Here is a 15,729-nt window from a genome sequence, read left to right as displayed (position 1 = left end):
TCCTCCCCTAATCAAAGTTGTAAAAATGTCAAATTAACATATATAGGAAGGGCTAGTTTGTTGAAGGTACATATGCGGACCATGTACCAAGTAAGCTTCATAGCTTAGACGGAAGAGTATAAATGATGCCTAAGGCTCATTTATAGTTGCGTAGCCTCGCGAAGAGGGCATTTGATGCTTAGGCATCGTTATGCCATATTGCGGACCAAACAGGCATCACTTGGATGTATTTTGACGGAACGGCCTATATGGACTAGGCCATTTCCATTATTGCTTGGCTACGGACATGCAAACGAGTTGGCTTAAGCTTATGTCCCTTAGGATGAACTACGGTCTGTGCTTGATCCCTTTAGAATAGGGAAGGGTACGTAGGCAGCCGCAATGAGTTGCACCATTGCCGGTCCAGCACTTTGTCGCTCATATCATATAATTGTGAGATGATTGCGACATTCTGGCCTCTCATATCACCTGGCTCGGTAGCTCGACGCAAGAGATGATTGTGGCCAAAATTGATGAGGCAAGTTCCATTCCATTCACTGGATGCTCATACTTCCTATCAAGGCGTTCGACATAGGCTAAAAACCCGAGTGTCGTAATTTATCTCAAGAGGAGTCCATTTTGATGGGAAACGGCTCAAAGATCAAAACATGTGATCTATAGATCCATATGGTCACCAGAATATAGCCAAATTCCATCGTTTAGGGCCTCAAAAGTCCATTTTGTCGTTTTAAGAAAGGTTTTGGTTTTCTTAATAAACCCTTTGCGGATCAAGGGTGAGTTGGAACGGTGTGGAAGATAAGTTAGCTTCATCATGCTCCATGAGCATGCTTGCAAGGGCATATGGACGTGCATTTGCCAAGGTTAAGGCCTGGAATGTAGCTTCATCATGGCGCATCGGGGAAGTTACGGCCTGCGGGGCAACGCGCCAAAGATGTAATTTTCCGGTCCGTCACATAGTGTGTTCGCACATTAGTGTATAAGTCCAAAACCGGGAACCAAATGTATGCATACTTGTGTGTATACTAAATGGTTGATGGAGACTGGGTAATTATGCGTACCCGTACGCATACTGGCAGAAGTTCACGACCGTGAATTTCTGCTGAGTTTGGAAATCAAAACCAACTCAATCCGGTTACCTAAGTATGCGTACCCATACGCATACTAGCGAAAAGTTCACGTCTGTGAATTTCTGCCGAGTTTGAAAACCAAAACAAACTCAAATCCGATTACTTAAGTACGCATGCCCGTACGGATACTTAAGTGTGTTACTTTCTAAAATTGGTTTGTTCATGAACTAAAACATTTACATAATAAGGAATGCAATTTGCAAACCGTGGCTATAATGTTGATGAATCGATTCGACTGAATCAAAACCAATTTTGCTTCGATTGTGTCTTGTATACTTCTATAAGATCTAAGCAATTGAACAACTCTCGAACTAGTTTATATGAGTCATTTGGACTAGTTATGGTGAAGATGAATAAGGTTGATATGAAAGTGCTCATATGGCTAACGATTTGGTTAACTACTGTTGAACCAACTAGGTGTACACGTTTAGGTACGATTACACAAACCTAAATGAACGTGCATTTCATTTGTGTATAACAAGCTAAGATTCGATCTAACGGTTGAAAGATATTAGCTTGAATTTAATCAGGTTTGCATCTAACAATGAATATTGAATGCTTTGTTACCAAGGTACATTGATTGCAAACCCTGATTTAAAGACTATATAAAGGAGAACTCTAACAACTGGGAAATATAATCCCCACACCTCTTGTGTGATACTAGTTGTATAATCTAGAGTCGATTCTACTTTAACCTTAGGTTTCTATCAAGACCCTGTAGGTTAACGACTTGAAGACTTCATTGGGATTGTGAAGCCAGACCCAACTATTTTCTCTGTAGTTGCGTGATTTGATCTTGTTGTTTCTATCGTATTGAGTACAGTTGTAAAATTGGCTCGAGATAAATTTTTTCGATAGGAAAGATAGAAAAGTAGTCACAAACATCTTCGTCTCATCGTTTGTGATTCCAAAATATCTTGTTTCGCTAGTTGATTAAGATTATTGTGAGGTGATTGATATTTCTAGGCTGTTCTTCGGGAATATAAGTATGGTATATCAATTGGTTCCTGTTCACCTTGATTTATCAAAAGACGGAAAAAAACTCATAGGTATTTCTGCAGGAGACAGATTTATCTATTCTTGTAGACTTTTCTGTATGATACAGATTTGTTTATTAAATTCTTCGACTTTGGATCGTAGCAACTCTTAGTTGTGGGTGAGATCATCTAAGGGAATCAAGTGCGTAGTATCCTGTTGGGATCAGAGGCTTAAGGAACGCAACTGTACCTTGGATCAGTGTGAGATTGATTGGGGTTCAACTACAGTCCAGACCGAAGTTAGTTTGTAGTAGGCTAGTGTCTGTAGCGGCTTAATATATTACGTGTTTAATTTGGACTAGGTCCCGGGGTTTTTCTGCATTTACGGTTTCCTCGTTAACAAAACTTTTGGTGTCTGTGTTATTTCTTTTCCGCATTATATTTGGTTATATAATTGAAATATCACAGGTTGTGCGTTGTATCTATCAATTGGTAAATCTAACCTTTGGTTGTTAATTGAAATTGATTGATCCTTGAACATTGGTATTTGGTACCGTTCAAGTGATTTCTCTTGTATTCAATTAGACTCGCAGATTGTTATTTACTTGAGTAAGTATTGAATCCAGAAATTGAGATATAACTCCTTGATATACTTTTATTAAGATTAAGTCTGACTATCTAGTTGATTCTATTAAAAGTATATTGGAGTTAGTCCATACATATTGCTAAGCGAAATATTGGATGAGGTTTTTAGACCCCCACTTTTTCAATAGGTAAAACTATTTCCGAAAACGATATTGTAATGAAAATTATGAGATTTTTGCTAGCTCGATACGAGTCTAAGAAACATGCCATCAATGAAGGAAACGATCTTTCGACACTATCCAGAAGCATCCTCATTGGGAAGTTAAAGATCTGATCATGTACATCATACTAAGGCCAGAAAAGGCATTTATTTCAAAGGCTTGAAAAATATTGAAGTACTTGATAAAAGTGAAGTGTTATTACTTGTGAGATGCGTCATGCTGATGACTGTGAATATTCGGATGAAGATCTTGATAATTCCGTGTCTCTTATCAAAGAGATTTTAGAAATCTTCTTCTGAAGAGGAATAAACGTTTCTCCAAAGAACACCCTCATCATAAAATGAGCAACATAATCATGTTCCTCCTAAAGGTAGGGACTCTAACAATAATGATGATGAGTATATGCCTCAGTGCTTCAAGTTAGAGGGTTTGGTCACTTTGATAATGAGTGTCCAAATCGTAGAAAATACATTGGCAACAAAGGTCTTGCTGAAACACTTGATGAAACATCCGGTCAATACGAATCAGAAGGAGAAGAAAATTCCAGTGTTACTCTCTTGGCTGAATCTGTAAATTTTGATAAATGTAGCAATACTCACATTAATCTTGATAACTTCCTTAATGATATTTCATCAAATACTCTAGAGGATATCATGGAATTTTCACTCACTAATGAAAATTTTGTTGTCAATATTTCAAGACCATTACAAATGTGTCTATCAGCATAAACATACGATGTTCTCGAATCTCTCTCCAACCGAACATGTCCTTACTGTAACGCTGAAGGACACAATCTCAAACAGTGTTTCAAGTACAAACAAAAAATAAGGAATGCCAACAAATCGCTGCTGAGGGCTAGTCGTTTTGATAAATGTTCTTCAACTTTTCCAAAAGTCAAATCTATCCAAGGTATGTAAGGATCTTCCCCTTTCTCCTAAAAGTATGAATGATCCTAAGGGAAAGGATAAATCTAAAGGAAAGAAGAGATTTAGACCCAAGCGATCAATAAAAATGGATATTGACAAACCCGTGCAAGAATCTAGTGGTGATCTTACTGATACTCACCTCCACACAACTTGATTGTGTTGAAAAGTGAATTCTTGTTTGTGTCTTGAATATTATTACTTGAAATTTCACCCCCTCCCCCCCTTTTTTATATTATTCTTATTATAATGCGGGGCTCAAGTTTTATGACATTCTTTGTCAACTGTATCCATTAACAAACATATATTAACAAAATTTCAGTGTTGAGCCTTGCTCCATTGGGATAAGTCCAGATATCCTGTCTGGTTTTTGACCTAGTTACGTAACTGAATGTCAAATTATTCTCTACGCATCTTATGAAAAGTCTATCACTTGGTGCTACCACATCGGAAAACAATGATTCCAAAATACAATGACTCGATATGGGTATCAAATAATTTTATACTCTCAATATAAAATTCTCTCTGCCTATCTGACTCCTAAGCAAGAGACGATAACAAGATCCATGAGAATTTTTACTTGACTAGCTTTCTAAGTATGCTCTTAGAAAAATTATCTAATCATACAATAATTCAAACTTAAAAGTTCTGGCATGAATATTAATGAAGTTTTCATATATTCTTGGGACGCATATTTTACACCAATCAACATCTTCATTTTTCTTTATATTTCAAGTAATATTGTTGAAAAGACTTTTCCTTGTTCAAACTTGAGGAAAGGCTAAAATTGGTATTTTACTTTTCTAGTTGAGTTCCATTTTTTATAAGAATTCTAAAAGTTCAAAAACTCCACAAGGTTAGTCATCCTTCCTTTTTAATCTCACATTATTCTTGGAACTCTTGCAAAAATTGCTTGTAGATGTGGTCCTTGTGAACATTAAAACCATATTTGTAAGAATTATGGAAAATCTAAGCAAATCTATTCTAGTGAGACCTGTATTCATATGGTTATTGATTGCCTCACAACTACGAAGGAAGAAGAAAAGTTATACCTTAAGGAGAAAGTTCAATCTTTAAAAGGACGACGAAGAATATGAAGAATCCAAGAGCAAACTAATCCCAATCATCAAATATTTGCAACTGTCTTGAAGAACTTAAGAAAACTAAGAAGGAAGTGCAGGGACCTAAAGTTGTTCTGCAAAAATCACTCGAGATTCAAGAAGTACTTGTCAAACAAGAACCTAATAGGTTTGAAGGAGTAAATTCTCTCATTCATAATCCTTATATTTCCAATCCCATTTCTGAAAACGAGTTCGTGAATGATGAAAAATTCTTTAAGGGTAAGTTTTCAAGTTAATACCTTGTAGGAATTTTATTCTTGTTGTCTTAAGGAGGAACACCAGCTTTTGGAGTAGCCTATTTATGTGTTTTACATTAGTTATTCCAAATAATATCATCTTGCAATGATTAAAGTTTATTTGTTTAAATTTTATTTTGGATATGATTGCAATACCTAATCTTTATCGATTATTATGTGTATTTCTTATTTTGTGAGATTTATTCCGTGCTATCATATTTCTGGTGATTAGAACGGATATTTCATAAGTTCTCATAGGTTAAGCTCTTAATTCTTTGTGTTCATCACAAAGGAGGAGTAAACTATTTTGAGAATTGTAATATTGATTTTCCCATGATTACACTTATTGAATATATTGCAGGAACTCCATAAGATGTTCCTAGTTGTCGTATTTCCTCCTCGAACCCGTAACTGGCTGGGAATAAGATCAAGAACTTTAATCTCTATGTTCGGATATATGGCTAGAAAAGATGTAATTTTTATGTTGAGGCATATAGCTAAAATTATGCTCTTTGTTCGTCATTGGCCTAGAGAATAATTTTTGTCGATGATATGAAAATGTATCTTGGTATCTTTAAAATTAAGATTGTTGGTTAAACAAATTTTCTCGTAACTGTCGAGAAGATAGAAAAATATTTGGGATACAAATTTACCGTTTTCATAACTGGGGAGTAAATTTGTTAATGTCCAAGAAAATCCTTCTCTTGTAGTTAGGGATAGGTCGCTCATGTTGTTCTTTTAGGAATGACATCAAATGGCGGAGAATTCAATTTGAACTTATGGTTAATTATATATATGTAGTTGTGCGGAGTGCGACTATAGAATTATAGAAGATGATTGTACCTTTATGTTTCCTTGATAAAGACGCTAAGTTTACTTAGTGAAATCGTCTAAATAAAAAGCTGGTATGTTATCTTTAGTCTCGATAACTTTTTTGTATAGTTCATAACGATCCCTTGGTTTTCACCTTTTCCAATTTAGTATTCTACTATAACATATGGCTTCTCAGAGCCTTATGTAAGGATGAGTGGATTATCAGCTATAGGTGTTACCTATTATGCAAAAGAGATAACTAAAAACTAAAGGGAAGAACACATCACCGTGGTATTATTTCAAAGTTTGGTACAATTGGACTTTGAGAAAAATAACTATACTATGCATCAATGATAGACACATTTTTGTGTCCAATTTGTCTCGATTCTATATATTGTTAGGGCTCATTTTTGTACTTATTATGGTGTTTTATTTATTTGTAGGTATTTTTGGTCAATAAACATTTTTGGAAAAAATTGGCTCGAAAAGTTGTCGGAAAGCACCCAGAGGACATTTGTTATTCGGACTCTCACTTTGGATAAGGGGTAACCTAATTACTAAGGGGCATCCCATTTCCAGGCAGTTGCTAATCGCACCCCTACTCTGGATAAGGGGCAACCATCTTCAACATTTCAAAAACCAGGTTTTTGGCGGGAAAATAGGTGCAGTGAAGAATAGTTTTGGCAATCGTGATTTGGAAAAGTTTGAGGTCGATTAAACCTCTGATTTTCATAGGATAGACTCCTTATGGGTCTAGGAATCTGATATGGGTGTTTAAATCGATTAGACTGGGCTCAATCGACGGATTTTTCTCACAACAGAAAATATGGAAAGTCACGTGTGTGACCTGTTTCAGGGAATTTTAGAGAGCTTAAAGCGCTGTAAAGTTTCCCAAAGATTTGTATCTATCTAAGGAAGAGTTTAGAATAAAAAGGAAAGCTCAGAAATGCGTAGAAATTCTAAAACAAGAAATTGCCGCAACTTGGCCATGAAGAGAAGGAAAGAGATTTTGGAAGATTTGGGAGAGATTTAATCGGTATTTTTGATATAAATAGATGTCTTGGGTCATATAGAAGAGGTGTCAAGAGTTTGGGAACCTAAGGAGAGCCAGAGAAGAAGAAATCAGAGCTTTACCAAACTCTGTTTCTGCTGTTGCTGCTGCTGAAGAAGAAGAACGCGAAGAACATTGACACACGGGAAACAGTTGCAGAGCAGTGTCGTTGTTTAACAGCTGAAGAACATTAAGTTGTGCAGGGCAGTCGTATTCTAGGGTCTTAAAATCAACGACAAAGCAACAGTTTTTCTGTAACAGTTCCATTGTAACAGCTGTTTTGCAACACCAATACACTATTGCAAACAGTCTGTGTTATTACTTTTCACTCTTTTAATCATCTTTTGAGCAACAAACACATATTTTGAGATCATGATTAATATGAGGAGCTAAAACCCATTGCTGAGGCGATAGAGGAAGCTATTTTTCCAACAAAAAGTGGTATATTCTATTTTATCTTTTTATTTGCAATAATTATATGATTATTTGCCTTGAACTATTATTGAATATGATTTTTATTTGAGTGATTGTGATCTATTTTGATGGCGTATGCTTAGTTTTAAGACTTTTGATGCTTCATACTTGGTATTTACAATTATTACTTTTGAAAATCTACTTGTTGCAATATTTTGGAATTAAATTAAACAAGAAAATTGCATAAATATAAGTATTGGTTTAATCACTTTGAACTTGGAAAATAGTGGAATCTTAGCCTCAATGTTTCTTTTAGTATTGATATCATCTTTGATTGAGTTTGCTATAATTTTTGGTGAGTTTTCTATTTTAATATTAGAATTTAAGTCTAATTAATATCCTTCACAAGTCTGAGAATCGAACCACTATCTACAAATCACATTAATTTTTGGCGCCGCTGCCGGGGACTTGTTTTTAGGGTTTTAGATTTTTTTTATTTTATTTATTATTTTTTTTGTCCTTTTTTATGTTTTTTGGTATTTATCTTGTGTCTACAGGTTCTGGATCATAAAAAAAATTGAGCCAAGGAGTTTGGTGATTTCATAAAGACTTGGAGCTAAAGATTAAAGCAAAAGGAACAGAACAGAAGACAATTTTAGTTTAGGGTTTGTTTATTTTATTTAAAAAAAAACTGTACTAGGGTTTATTATTTTTGTAATTTTTCTTTATTTTTTTGGACTTTTGGACTTTTGGACTTTGGGACATTTTTTTTATTACCCTACGGAAGGGTACTTTAAATATAAACTGTTTGCAGAGAAGGAGGACAATTACGATATTGTCTCTGCACCTTGGGTTCGTACACTAGACATCGGAGTCAGTGGCCCAAGTCGACTACAACCGATTCATCCCCCGTCTGGAACGGGAGGTAAGATTCTAGACACTCGCGAATCCCCTGTCAGCGAGTTACTGGACTCTTTCGTATGCATATATGTTGAGGACTGAATACGAACATTTATTTTTCTAGTAAAGGGAAAGGCCTGGCCATATAAGATAAGGGTTCGGATTTCATCACCGTTCTCTTCTTGCCCGCTTTAGGAACACGTTACCTACGCGAACCTAAGCCTAAAATTTTGACTAGAACGACCCCGATAGGGTAACGAGCTTAACAGGAAAGTCATTCGAAAAATATTGGTTACTCTTTTAAGCATACTTCGAAGTTCTTGACGGTTTCTGTAAGTTGAATGTGTGATTGCGCCGCCTTGTAATACCGGTGAGGCCTTGGGTATCAAAGCTCCACCGAGCTTCCCTCGCCTCTATTCAACTTACGTTAACTCGGATTGATTCCAGAGGGGTTTTCTTAAATTGTAACGAATTCCCGTTCGAAGGATTAGAAGCTGGTCTAGAAACAATCTAAGTGGAGCCATCATGCTTTTGTTTGCTAGAAATCAATAGGTTTGATTTGGTTGAGTCGGCCTTGATCTGTGTTTGCTTACCCTTCCAATTTAGAAAATTCTATTGTATGCCTGAACGTAAAAGACGCACTAGGTAGATTTGTTAAAGAGAAACCTAGTAGTTCGAAGCGTCTCGATTACCTTAATCTAGAAAGTCCGGCTTTTGAAGAGTCTGTTTTTGAACGTTCTTTGACTGAGGAGAGAATCCATGTTGCTCCGATAGCGCCAGAAATGGCAACTTTGAAAGCTTTGTTGAATCCAACTAGGACTACCCGTCCTTCGTGTATTAAGTTAGCTGAAACGGAGGCACCCTATGAACTGAAACCTGGGACCTTACAGATGCTCCCAATCTTTTTAGGGAAAGAAAATGAAAACCCTTATTACCATGTTAGGGATTTTGAGGAAATTTGTAGTACTCTAAGAATTAGAGGCTTAGATGATGATGCTTTGAAACTTAGGTTATTCCCATTTTCCCTGAAAGATAAGGCCAAGTCGTGGCTGTATAGTTTGGACTCCGAGTCAATTGAGACATATGAACAACTTACATCTGCCTTTTTCAATAAGTTTTTCCCTAGGCACAAAACATCGTCTATTAGGACGCAAATATGCACATTTTCACAACAAGAGGGAGAATCTTTATATAGGTATTTGGAAAGGTTCAATGATTTATTATCCCAGTGTCCTCATCATGGTTTAGAAAAGGTTAGGCTAGTTCAGATCCTTTATGAGGGTTTAGATTATTCCACAACGACCATGGTTGAGTCTCTATGCACTGGTGGATTTGAAAACCAAACTGTTGATGCGGCGATGGAATTTTTTAATGAAATCGCCGAAAAAACCCAGCAATGGGAAAATAGTAGGGCACCCCAGAAAACAATTCTTTTAAGTAGAGGAAACGTTAATAGGGTAGAAGGAGGCTATGAATCAGATGCCAAAATTGCTGCTATAGCAAAAAGGTTAGAAGCCTTAGAAGTGGGCCAGACTAGTGGTAGAGTGGAGCCTTTTTGGGAAGGCCAGAATATTGAAGAGCAGGCCAATGCTCTTTATAATAACACTAGATTTGATAACCGTCAAAAGATTGACCCATATTCAAATATCCTGGTTGGAGAAACCATCCGAACCTTTCGTGGTCTAAGGGCCAAAGTCAAGGTCAGTTTAGTAATTCTAATGCTCCCCCAGGTTTTGGCTATACTAAGAATCCTTCAGGACTAGCTCAGTTTCAGAATCAGTCAGATAAGAAAATCCTAAGTTTAGAGGAATCTCTCGCCTTGTTAACTCAGCAAACTGCAAAATTCCAGTTATCCGTAGAACAGAGTCTACAAGCTAGTAACAGGATAGGACAAGAAAATAGTCAGGCTATTTCCGAGTTAAAAACCCAGGTTGGTCTGATAAGTGATTCTTTGAGAGAAAAAGGTAAGTTTCCTAGTCAAACACAACCCAACCCTAGAGGAGTTCATGAATTAGGTGCAAAACCATCGAATCAATTGAATGTTGTTAGAACCCTTAGAAGTGGTAGAGTTGTAGACAATAAGGTAACCATGCCCGATAGTGAACATACTGTAGTTCACCCCTCAGGATCTCACCTCTCAGGACCAGTAGCTGAAGAGACTGATAAAGTTTCTGATGATGTGAATTCGGTTCCTGAAAGGTCTGATTTTAGGCCTAGAGCCCCATTTCCTCAGCTATTAGTACCAACAAAGAAGGAATCGAACTTTAATGACATAGTGGAGGTTTTTAAGCAAGTTACCATAAACCTTCCCTTATTAGATGCAATTAGGCAAATTCCTGCTTATGCCAAGTTCCTTAAGGATATGTGTACGCGAAAGCGAAAACTTAGCGTCCATAAGAAAGCCTTTTTAGCTAGTCACGTAAGTTCAATCATTCAGAACACCACAACTCCAAAGTACAAAGACCCAGGTTCTCCTACCATTGCTTGCACAATAGGTAACTTCCGGGTAGAAAAAGCTTTACTTGACTTAGGAGCCAGTGTGAACTTACTGCCATTCCATGTATACTTACAGCTAGGACTTGGTGAAATGAAACCTACTCAGATGACACTGCAGTTAGCTGATAGGTCTGTTAAAATCCCTCGAGGTGTTATCGAGGATGTTCTTATTGAGGTCGACAAGTTTATTTATCCAGTGGATTTCGTGGTCCTAGATACCCAACCTGTCCCTGACCCAGAGAACCAGATACCTGTGATTTTAGGTCGCCCATTTTTAGCTACGTCTAATGCGATCATTAACTGTCGAAATGGTGTGATGAGTTTATCTTTTGGTAATATGACTATGGAGATGAACATTTTTAATGTCAGTAAGCAACCTCATGAGCTAGATGACACATGTGTTGAGGAGGTGAACATGATAGAAGCCTTAGTTCAGGAGTCATTACCAAACATCTTGTCTGAAGACCCATTAGAAAGTTGTCTATCCCATTTTGGTTTAGATTTTGACGACGATAGCACTATTGAACAGGTGAATGCTCTATTAGATTCTACCCCTGTGTTAGACACTGATAGATGGAAAGCTAGGTTCGAACCGTTACCAGTTTCTGAGACTACCCTAATTCCTTCTTTAGAAGAGCCCCCAAAGTTGGACCTTAAACCACTACCCGATACTCTAAAGTATGTGTTTTTAGGCCCATCTGAGACTTTACCTGTGATTGTAGCTTCCAATTTGGATAGTGATCAGGAAAGTAGGCTAGTAAATGTACTTCAAGACAATAAGGAAGCTTTAGGGTGGACTATAGCAGACATTAAGGGTATAAGTCCTACTGTGTGTATGCATCAGATTCATTTAGAGGAAGACTCCAAACCTTCTAGGGAGATGCAACGTCGACTGAACCCTAACATGAAAGAGGTAGTTCGAAAAGAGGTGCTTAAGTTGTTAGATGCGGGTATTATTTACCCAATTTCAGACAGTAAGTGGGTCAGCCCTGTTCAGGTTGTCCCCAAGAAATCAGGTATCACTGTAGTCCAGAATGATAATAATGAATTAATCCCAACCCGAGTGACCACGGGATGGCGTGTGTGTATTGACTATAGGAAATTGAACAAGGTCACAAGGAAGGATCACTTTCCCCTTCCTTTTATCGACCAAATGCTAGAGCGATTAGCTGGACATAGTCACTATTGCTTCTTAGATGGCTACTCCGGTTATAATCAGATCGTTATTGCCCCAGAAGACCAAGAGAAAACCACTTTTACCTGTCCCTTTGGTACCTTTGCGTATAGACGCATGCCTTTCGGGCTATGTAATGCCCCTGCAACTTTTCAGCGTTGTATGATGAGCATATTTTCTGATATGGTAGAACGGTTCTTAGAGGTCTTTATGGATGATTTTTCAGTGTTTGGTTCATCTTTCGATGAGTGCTTGCATCATTTGACATTAGTGTTGACTAGGTGTAAGGAAAAAAATTTAGTGCTTAATTGGGAAAAATGCCATTTCATGGTTAAATCAGGAATTGTATTAGGGCACATCGTCTCTTCAAAGGGTATAGAGGTAGACAAAGCCAAAGTTGACCTTATTAAGACTTTACAGGTCCCAAAAACCGTAAAAGATATTAGGTCATTCCTAGGGCATGCAGGTTTTTACCGTCGATTCATTAAGGATTTTAGCTTGATTTCTAGACCTCTTTGCAATTTGCTTGCAAAAGATGTTAAGTTTGTCTTTGATGATGCTTGTTTAGAGGCTTTTGAGAAGCTTAAAACTTTACTCACTACTGCCCCGATAGTCCAGGCACCTAACTGGAACCTACCCTTTGAGATTATGTGTGATTCTTCAGATTATGCTATAGGCGTCGTTTTAGGACAACGAGAAAACAAATTACTTCATGTGATTTATTATGCTAGCAAAACTCTGAATGATGCCCAAATGAACTACACAACTACCGAGAAGGAACTTTTAGCCATCGTGTTTGCCTTGGATAAGTTTAGGTCCTACCTATTAGGTTCTAAGATCATAATCTATACAGATCATGCTGCTTTGAAATACCTTTTATCTAAGAAGGATACCAAACCTAGATTGATTAGATGGATCCTATTGTTACAGGAATTTTCCCCAGACATTAGAGACAAAAAGGGTGCAGAAAATGTAGTAGCAGACACTTGTCTAGGCTAGTTGTTAGTTCCCCTAGTGATTCCCTTCCTATAAGGGATAGCTTTCCTGATGAACAATTGTTCTCTGTTTCCCAATCACCTTGGTATGCAAATATAGTGAATTATCTTGTTACTGGTCGAACCCCTCAACATTGGGGTAAGCAAGATCGTTCTAGGTTTTTAGCCGAGGTTAAGCATTTCTTTTGGGACGATCCTTATCTGTTTAAGTATTGTCCGGACCAGATTATTAGGAGATGTGTATCTGAGAGTGACCAGTCTAGTATTATCTCCTTTTGTCATGAACATGCATGTGGGGGTCATTTTAGTGCTAAGAAGACTGCTGCTAAGATTTTGCAGTGTGGATTTTACTGGCCTTCGTTGTTTAAAGATTCCCATAGTCATTGTGTTCTTGTGAGCGTTGCCAGAAGTTAGGAACCATTTCCCGTAGAAATATGATGCCTTTGAACCCTATTTTAGTGATTGAGGTCTTTGATGTGTGGGGCATTGATTTTATGGGTCCATTTCCTATTTCGTTTGGTTATCTTTACATACTTGTCGTGTAGACTATGTGTCTAAGTGGGTTGAGGCGGTTCCGTGTAAAACGAATGACCACAGGGTCGTAGTCCAGTTTTTGAAAGAGAATATACTTACACGTTTTGGTACGCCGCGAGCTATAATTAGTGATGGAGGTTCACACTTTTGTAATAGACCGTTTGCTCTTTTAATGAAACAATACGGTATTACCCATAAAGTAGCAACCCCATATCACCCTCAGACTAGTGGTCAGGTAGAGGTTTCCAATAGGGAAATTAAACGTATTCTAGAGAAACAGTTAATCCAAATAGGAAAGACTGGTCGTCGAGGCTTACTGATGCCTTATGGGCTTACCGTACTGCGTTTAAGACACCCATTGGAATGTCACCTTATCGTTTAGTGTTTGGCAAGGCATGTCACCTGCCTGTTGAGTTAGAGCATCGAGCCTATTGGGCTATTAAGAACTTAAACTTTTCACTTGACAAGGCAGGAGCTCAAAGAAAGCTCCAGCTCAATGAGTTGGACGAGATTCGTAGAGATGCATACGATAGTGCTAAGGAGTATAAGAACAAAATGAAACTTGTGCATGATAGGAATATTTTACGAAAGTCATTTTCTCCAGGTCAAAAAGTTCTTCTGTATGACACTCGTTTGCATCTATTCCCCGGGAAGTTGCGCTCTCGGTGGACCGGTCCTTTTGTGGTCCGTACTGTTTTTCCTCATGGCGCTGTTGAGATTGAGACACCAGATGGTAGTAGTTCTTCGAAGGTTAACGGTCAGCGATTGAAGCCCTTTTTAGAGCCTTTTCCTACAGGTGATGTTGAGGAGGTCCCTCTAGAGGACCCTGTTTACCTTGATTGACCATCGAGGCGATTTTGTATGTTGTATAATATTTTTGTAGGTTTTTGGTTACACTTCACCCAGGTACTATCTTTCCGACCTCTCTCTTTACTATTTCCTCATGTTACTTATATTTTTGGTATTGTTCTTTGATTAGAAACATTGAGGACAATGTAAGATTTAAGTTTGGGGGTGGGGTAGAACTTTTTGTTACCTTTTCGTTGCAATAAATAAACTCCAGAGCCTAGAAATTTATACCTATTAAGGATGACACTAACCAATCTAAGTGGATGGAAGAATTTTGGTTGTAGGAGTTGAGGAACCAATCTGACTAGATGGGAACATCTAAAGAGTCTATTCATAAAAGCACAGAGCTCAGGGGTTAGAAATAACATGATAGTTTCACCATATCTCGTTGAGTCCTTTTCACTTCTGTTTTTATTTTGTTTTGTTTTTAAATCATGTTTCTCTAAGTGATTAGGTGGGTCTCACGATTCAAGTTGTTACCAATGCTAGGGTGAATTAGAGTGATTGAGATACAAAAAAAAAAAAAAAAGAGAGAAATTGAGACCAGACCATCAGACCAACTGGAATAAATTCAATAAAGTCGACCACTGGTACCCTTGTATATGCCAGTGTGCTGATATTAGTCAGACCGGTATCTCAGTCCATTAGGATAGGTTCATTTTGGCGGAGGCCTTCAGACAGATATGAGAAACACCATTCACCTAGTAAACATCAAAACCATTTATGTTTTTCTATATCCATCTTCTTGATCTATCCATGTGATTAGTTTTGACTCCGGATATTGATGTCCATAGTGCGACTATCTGAGTAGAGCTCTGTCACTTCATATGAATTTTAGTATGCTTGAGTGCAAACTCGTGTACAACAAATGGAATTTCGCATCAGGGTACTTCCTCATGTAGTCAATAAGTATGCCAACCAAGGAGATTCTTTAGTGCCTTCCAAGGTTCTGTGTAGATAGCTAGGGTCTGGAGTATTTTGTGGGTATACCTCTGGTAAGCCCTCCGGAGATAACACTTCGCCACTAGGGACACCTAGGGGTTTAAAGGTATATTGCATATGATAAATGCAATCGACGATGCCTGCGACAGTGAGTTAGGATTTTATTTCTATTTTATTTTTGCTCGAGGACTAGCAAATAATGGGTTTGTGGGTATTTGATAGACACATTTTTGTGTCCGATTTGTCTCGATTCTATATATTGTTAGGGCTCATTTTTGTGCTTATTATGGTGTTTTATTTATTTGTAGGTATTTTTGGTCAATAAACATTTTTGGAAAAAATTGGCTCGAAAAGTATCGGAAAGCACCCGG

The 15,729-nt window shown here is 37.6% G+C and overlaps 1 pseudogene; it reads right to left on the bottom strand.

Annotated features, from left to right (window-relative positions):
- Nucleotides 1–9,514: 9,514 nt before the first annotated feature.
- On the bottom strand, nucleotides 9,515–9,614 carry LOC113276772 (annotated as a pseudogene).
- Between the last annotated feature and the right edge of the window lie 6,115 nt (nucleotides 9,615–15,729).

This window comes from Papaver somniferum, chromosome 4 (assembly GCF_003573695.1).
Source record: "Papaver somniferum cultivar HN1 chromosome 4, ASM357369v1, whole genome shotgun sequence".
NCBI lineage: Eukaryota > Viridiplantae > Streptophyta > Magnoliopsida > Ranunculales > Papaveraceae > Papaver > Papaver somniferum.
This window is presented reverse-complemented; position numbering and strand designations above follow the sequence as displayed.